This window comes from Mesitornis unicolor, unplaced genomic scaffold, assembly GCF_000695765.1.
Source record: "Mesitornis unicolor isolate BGI_N332 unplaced genomic scaffold, ASM69576v1 scaffold28929, whole genome shotgun sequence".
Taxonomy (NCBI): Eukaryota; Metazoa; Chordata; class Aves; order Mesitornithiformes; family Mesitornithidae; genus Mesitornis; species Mesitornis unicolor.
Genome location: NW_010209776.1, coordinates 50,736 through 58,450, shown reverse-complemented (window position 1 = coordinate 58,450; position 7,715 = coordinate 50,736).

The following is a 7,715-nucleotide window of genomic DNA, read 5'->3' as shown; positions in this document are numbered from 1 at the left end:
TCGAAGAACAGGTTAGAGCTTTGGTTAGGGTTGGTTGGGAGGAGGAGGAAGCTCAGAGCATTATTTGGAGTGAAGCTGAAAACTCACAATGATTAGAATTATTCTATGTAAACTTTCTGGTCTCTGTCCCTTTCATTTGGTTGTGTGCTTACAGTGGGCCTCTGGGTCCAAAGGCCACAAGCTTTGGTCTTCATCAAGGAGGTTGTGTCCACACATGCATGTGCGTGCAGGGTGTTACAGTGAGTCTCCAGCATCCTGAGTTCTTTGCCAGCAGGGTTATGAGGCTCACGGCAGGTTTCTTTTTCTTGGTCTTGTGGCTCACTTGAGATTATTTTTGTATTTTCTTAACATGGTCTGCTTTGGTTTTTGGAATTTTTTTCAAACTTCCTAGCTAAAGCTTGGACTCTGCTCTGTAGTGTCTAGACCTTGTCAAGATGACAGGCTGTTCGTTAGGGAGAGACCTCATAGAGTCACAGAAGTGCAGGGAGTGGAAGAGACCCCTGGGGCACATTGGGTCAAACCTTCAGCTGAAAGCAGGATCTTAGAGTAGGCTATCCAGGGTCTTGTCAAACCAAGTCGTGAATATTTCCACTATGGAAATGCTCCTCTAGGCTGCATGGATCACATTCTTCCAGCCTTTTTTCTCCCTGTGGGAAGTTCCCTGGCCTGTGGCTGGCTCTCAGGGTAGTGCTGTGATTGGGGCTGGCAGCCGCAGGTGGAGAGCAGCTGGAAAGGGGCTGGCCAGGGAGACTTGAGGCTGGGAGAAGGGTCGTCTCCTGATGCATTTCTGTTGTGGGGAAAGAAGAGTTGGGTTAGCTAGAAGTGAAAGCCCAGAGCTGCAGTTGTGCTGGGGATGGGAAGGGTCTGCCCAACTCAATGAAAGGCTGATGTTAGAATCCTTCTCTTGGGAAGGCCCATTTTGGAAAGGAAGAGCTGCAGTGCCAGGGCTGAGACTGAGCCTAGGGTGAGGGTCGAGGCTGTAGGAAAGAGAAAGCCCAGTCGCGTGGGGCTGGAAAGCATCACACAATGTAAACCAAGTGCTGGCACTCATCTTTACCTCCAGGGAGTATTTAGTCTGTGGGCGGAGAGAGGCTCTGGCCTCTGGCTTAGCCTGGGTTTAGCATTAAGAGTTAAAGCTGAGAGAAAGCCCAGAGGTAGAGTTGTGTGGGGGCTGGAAAGCATCTTCCAGAGTAAACAGAGCTGACTCGAGGCTTTTGCTTTTCCAAAAGCAGGGCTGCTGTTTACCTCTGCAATGGCCTGCTCTCTCCTCGCCGCTCAGATTGGTGGTGTTAAGTGTTGGCACATCTCCGCAGCCCTGCAGGAAGGCGGTCACGTCCTGTGCATTCTGTACTGCAAGGGACAGTGGGCTCTCCTTGTTCATGGCATCGGTTTGAGCTCCCTGTACCTCGCCCACGGCATTGAGGAAGCATCTTGGAGGCCTTGTACCTTCCTGCAAAACCCCCTTTTTTGTCTGACCTTCTTGCACAAGTGCTCTCTGACCTCAGTCCTGCGTGCTGATCAGAGAGAGGGAACGCATTTGGCCTTTATAGTTAAATGTTTTGGCTTTCTCAGTCCCTGAGGCACAGGTTGGTGTCTACATGGAGCCTGGCTTCCAGCAGGGTCGTCAAAGGGAAGCGAAGACTGAGCTGCCTTTTTTGGGTGTCCTGCGTGACTTTGTGTGAGAGCGTGCCTTCAGCAAGCTGTGGTGGTCACTGGGCAAAGGAGCTGGTTGCCCAGGGTCTACCTGAGCTTTTCTAGGCGTATAAATGTTTGCCTGTAAAGCAAACTTGGGCTCCTGGTGGACAGCAGGATGACCATGAGCCAGCACTGTGCCCTTGTGGCCAAGAAGGCCAATGGCATCCTGGGGTGTATCAGGAGGGGAGTGGTTAGCGGGTCGAGAGAGGTCCTCCTCCCCCTCTACTCTGCCCTGGTGAGACCGCATCTGGAATATTGTGTCCAGTTGTGGGCCCCTCAGTTCAAGAAGGACAGGGAACTGCTGGAGAGAGTCCAGCGTAGGGCTACAAAGATGATTAAGGGAGTGGAGCATCTCCCTTATGAGGAGTGGCTGAGGGAGCTGGGTCTCTTTAGTTTGCAGAAGAGGAGACTGAGGGGAGACTTCATTAATCTTTATAAATATGTAAAGGGTGAGTGTCCGGAGGATGGAGCCAGGCTCTCCTCAGTGACAAACAATGATAAGACAAGGGGTAATGGGCACAAACTGAAACACAGGAGGTTCCACTTAAATTTGAGAAGGAACTTCTTCTCAGTGAGGGTTACAGAGCACTGGAACAGGCTGCCCAGAGAGGTTGTGGAGTCTCCTTCTCTGGAGACATTCAAAACCCGCCTGGACGCCTTCCTGTGTAACCTCATCTAGGTGTTCCTGCTCCAGCAGGGGGATTGGACTGGATGATCTTTTGAGGTCTCTTCCAGTCCCTAACGTTCTGTGATTCTGTGAAACTGTCGCTTGCCAGGAGGAAGATTTGCTACTCTTCGATTCAGCCATCTGAAAATGAGGAGTAGTTGATAGCGAAAGACAGGCACCTCCAATTTAACCCCTGCATTAACCTTTATGTAGCTAAAGCAAGTTACACAGTTGCATCTCTCCCCTGGTCATTCCACATGAGAGTTGGCACCGGTGTGCCAGGCCGGGTAAGACGACTCGCTCTCCCCTTGGTACTGTGAGGGGGGCAGCTGAGCTGCAAAACCACTAACCCTGACCCTGCTCTGGTGGCTGCACAGTGGGAGAGGCACGCATGTACCACTGGGAGCAGTGCGCATACTTGATAAATTCCCCTCTTCCCAGGGCTTATGCGTCTGAAGCTCTTCCAAGAGGTATCCAGGCACGGGAGTTGCGGTACATATCCATAACACTGTTCCATCAAAGGGAACATCCTCCACACAAAGGCAGTGATGCCTCTGCAACTGCTCAGACCGCAGCTGGCCAGCCGTGGGGTGATGTAAGTGCAAAGGAGGATTTCTTTGGGCTGGGACATCAGACATTTATTCTGAAATGCAGTGTTTCATTACGTCTGTTATCCATGCTTGCAAAACTATGCAAAGTCATTAAAAAGCCATCAAGCCTTTAATAGCTCAACCGCCAATTCACTTCTGAAACACTGGAAACCAGATGCCTGCCCAGTAGCACTACGAGCAGTACAGAGTTGATCTCGTCATGCAATTTTGTGGTGTGGTCAGCGGGGAGCCTGCAGGGATCTCCCTGCATGGAGGCCAGGAGGGCGGCAAGAGCCAAGCTGTCCCCTTGCAGCACCACACAGCTTGTGTCCAGGAGACATTGCTCAAGCAGTCCCCTTTGGGAGCTCAGCTAGTGATACCAAGGTCTGAAAGGGCTGTCCACAGGGCTCAGGTAGGAAAAAAGTCACCTGGAGAGCAGCAGAACCGGAGAAGACCGATTTGCTTGGAATCTGTGCTGCATTCAATGGTGTTTTCTGAAGTGTGGCACATTGCTGAAGTTCTGTCAGTCAGGGCACTCACACAGCCTCCCTCTCTCCCACCTGCTGCCTGGTCTCCTTGCAAACTTTCAGCTGCCAGAGCCAGGAGGTGGCCGTGGCACGGGGCTGTGTGATGGTGGCCTTGGGAGCCTGTACCTGTGGGACAGGGCCCAGGACCCCCAGTGGAAGCACTCCCTGCCCTTGCACCCCTTACAGCCACAACCTTGCACAAGGGGACAGGCTTGGTGAGCTTCATCCCCACTACTTCACCTTAGTTGTTTCTGCTGCCTGTCTGTTAATTATTTTTGCTGATTGGATTTGATGAGGAGGGGGACAGTGGTCAGGACTTGGCCATTTCTCCTGCTGGAGAGGCTGTGCTGCCTCCTTGCAATGCTGCGGCAGAAGGAACAGCCCACTGACCTTTTCGGCAAGCGCTTCCTTGGAGGAGGGTTTCCTCCTCTGCAGCAAGAGCAGCAGGTGCAGGGTTTTTCTGTCAACAATCATGAAAATAGTGGTGGGGAGGAAGGAAACCAGGGAGGCCAACAGCCGCTGCTGGCACAGGCAGCGCTTTGGCCAGGACCCTGGGCCTTCAGTAAGGATGGGGTGCCTGAAATTCAGCTACTGGACCTTACAGCTCCTCAAATGAGAGCTTTTCTCTGTGTGTGGCAGCTTTAAATCAATCAGCAAGGCAGAGGAAGCCCTATCCGAGTTCAGTGTGTTATTTTTTGATGAGCAGCTGATGATAGGCAGCTTCTTTGGGCTGGTCCCACTCTCAATTACACGCTGTAGACTAAATAATTCAGCAGCAGCTAAAAGGCGCACTGTCGTGCTGCCCACAGCTGCAGCTTCGACCATTACCCAACCTCCTCAATGGATTTTGTGCAGGGCTAATTTTGGGCTGCTGTTGGAGGTGAAACATCAGTGGAAATGGTTCCTTGTTTTATACAGGCTAATGTTGGTGTAGGGATGGAGAGTATTCAGAGTTACTGTCTTTATTTTAATTTTGTAAGGACTACCTCTTTCAGCCTCTAGTGCTGTAGCGGCTCTCTGGAGGATACCTGATAGCGCTGCCTTCATTTCCCCGCTTCAGTTGATGTCCACTTTCTCAGCTGATTTATACACCTCAACCTGCCCTTTAAAGTAAGGCTGGGTTTGGAAAATGTAGTACCTTTTTGCATATGTGTTTTCAGACTGTTTCTTAGGCAAAGGTGAACTTTTCAGGCATCGCAATGCAGGTGGCAGGCTGGGGATTTGCCGGGGTGCTGCGTTAACCCCTCACAGTTTCTACCCTGAAATGTGGGGGAGCAGCAGGAAACTGGGCAGGTGCTGAGGACATTTGCTGTAGCGCTTGCTTTTTGCATGTGCCCATTTAAAGATGTTATCTCTCACAGTCAATGTTGACAAGTTTCCGTTTTTGGTTGTAATTCTACTCTTAGGCAAACTTGGTTTGGTTTTGTTTTTCTTTTTTTTCAAAGAACTAAAAAAAAATTAATAATAATGTCACCCAACCCACTGTAGCATTTTAAAGGCCATTTTTTGTTCCTGTCGCATGTGACAAGGCATGGGTCTGTTGGGTGCAGCAGCTGGGACACCTTTCTAAATGCAGCTCTCTTAAGAGCAATATGGAAATGGACACCATAAATTGGGGTGCAGGCTTGTTTCTGGTGTCCATAGGGCTGCTGCAGCATCTGCCCTGGCTCCTCTCGCATTCATTTTTATTTTCCATTGTGCTTCCCCTCACAGCTTGCTTTCATTGGCTGCATTTTAACCATTTCACAGGTGTACAGTGTGACTCCAGCAGCTGCTGCTTCATAACCCTTTTGGTCTGGTCCACCTTTATGGTCACCTTCCTTTGCACGCTCCCCCATCAGCTTGCACGGCCCCACTGACTCTCACCAGCCCAGCTCTCCATTTTCTCCATAAAATGAAATGGGATGCTGTGCCCACCCCTGGGGTGCTGCGGTACCCCAATCTGCACAGCCACAGCACTGCTGCATGAGGGAGGAGGCCACCACAGCCAACACTGTTCAAGGTGCCTTTCCCTAAAATCTGTTTCCCTGAAGGTTTCCGCTGCCCCGGCACACACAGCATGACTCATCCTTGTATTTGCACTTTTTGCAGCTTCCTTTTGTGTTTGTCATACTTTGCTGGGGAAAATGAGATGGTTCCTGTTTTGCTGGAAGACCTTACAGTGCCATGACATGGTGCATTATGGGAGAGTATTGCTACGTTCTGGCAGCTGCTGTTTGGAGGGAAAATGTAAATAGTGAGGATGGGCAAAGCTGGCAGAAGACCTCTTCATGCGCATTTCAAAGGGTTCTTCTAAAATGAATCAAATTCTGCAAAAACCCCAGGAAATCCATTTTGGATCAGTTCTCTAGAAATCAATGACTCACTGTGCCATGCCTGGCCTCCCTCTCCTGGGGACTCACGTGCCCCACGTCAGGTTGAGCACATCCTCCCTCGGGGACCGGGATGCAGTCGAGCATCCCCATGGCTCCTGCCACAGCTGGAGAGCGACAGCGTGGTGCTCACTGCTGGCACAGCAACTGGTAAGTGTGACCTGGGGGGCTTCACAGCACTGTGACAACGATTCTTCGTCTGCACAGCCTGTGGGGTCGCCTCTGCTGGAGTTAGTGTCACCAGAGACCGCTCATTGTATGGTTTTATACAGTTTTGGGTTCCAGGTGGGATGGCAGAGAAGCGAAACCGAAGCATGATAGATGGCAATGAATTATGTTTATGGCAAGTCCACATTTATTCAGGGAATCTGGTTAGCTAGGTTCTAAATAGTTTTACTTCTCTTAAGTTTCCATCTCAGGTCTCTGAAAGCAGACAGATGATATTAAATCAAGTTCACTGTAGGCTTAGCTGCAGGAACAAGTTACCCCATCCCACAGATCCCCTCTGCCTGTCTGCAGCAAATGCTAATTCGAGGTAACACAGCCTTGATGCAAGGGAAAAGAAGGAGAACTGGCTAAAGGGGCATCTGTCTCAGTGGGCCAGAGGGATGATATTTTTATTTAGATGCTTTAATTAACTGAACACAGTCTCCTCGTGTGAGCAGCCCCTCACTGCTCCAGGGGACAGAGGGCATTCAGGCACAGGATGCGCGCTCTCTCTCTCTCTCTCTCTGCACATGTAAACACCATGGACCTGCCAAGCTGAAGCACCGTCCCAGCTGGGTCATGTCAGGTAACGCCAACAGGATGTGCAGGGACTTCCCTTCCCTCGGCTGCAGCACAAACAGCCCCGTGGCCAGGTGCACGCTGTCCGTCAGGAGCAGCAGCTGGCACCCTCTAAATAAAAGTATTTATTGCCCCCCCCATACTAAATGACGCGCAATGCCAGGCTGCTCGATTGCCTTACAAAGGAAAGCCCGGACTCGGTGAGGCACAGCTGCCTGGTTTATTTTTGTCATCCTTTGGATGTTTCTTCATGTGCTGACTTCAAGGAAGTTGTTGTGAAGATGGGCTTCAGCTTTGAAGAGTGGCATGAGGAAAAGCAAGCTGCCCACCCACTGCCAGTTGCCTCCAGTGGAAGGGGGAAGGCCATCAGGGATGGGGTTGGGCTCCGAAGCCCAGAAGTGGACCTAGGTACTGCTGGAGATCAAGGATGGAGAAAAGTGGGGTTGAGGGTTTCTAGAGGAGCACTGCCCTGGAAACTGTCTCAGTACTTTCTACACCCCGCACCGTATATCAACCCTGCTTTCCAGGATCCAGGGTAGAGCATGACTGCCTTATTTCCAAGCTGCCTACTTTCATGCTTACAAATAAAACAGTATAAATAACTTCTAAATCTTTTTTTTTTTTTTTAATTAAAAATCATTCCTCTCTGGCCCCATTTCTAAGTAAAATCCTGCTAAACTGAGTGTCTCCTGGAAATACAGGTGCATTTACTATCAGATGGGCAGCACTGCCTGAGAGCATTAGGCTCGGCTCCATTTTCGTCATTACTTCAGGCAGCAGTTTTGAGGAAGCCCGACCGTATCTTCCGCAGGGACTGCCCTCTCACTCCGTTTTGTGTGTGTCTGGTAGGTGTTGCTGCACTGCTTGGAGCAAAACTAATTTTCTTGTTTCTTCCCCCAGGTGAGTAAATGCGTGCTCAATGCTGTGGCATTGTTCTTTGGCTTTGGGCTGTTTCCAGCTGATTAATAGTAGCAGCCAGACGCAGTAGTTTTTACAACATGAGGACGAGGATGTGCATCGGATCACTGGCCTGACTGGACCAGTATCCTGTCTCCAGCCACAACTTGGAGCAGGTATT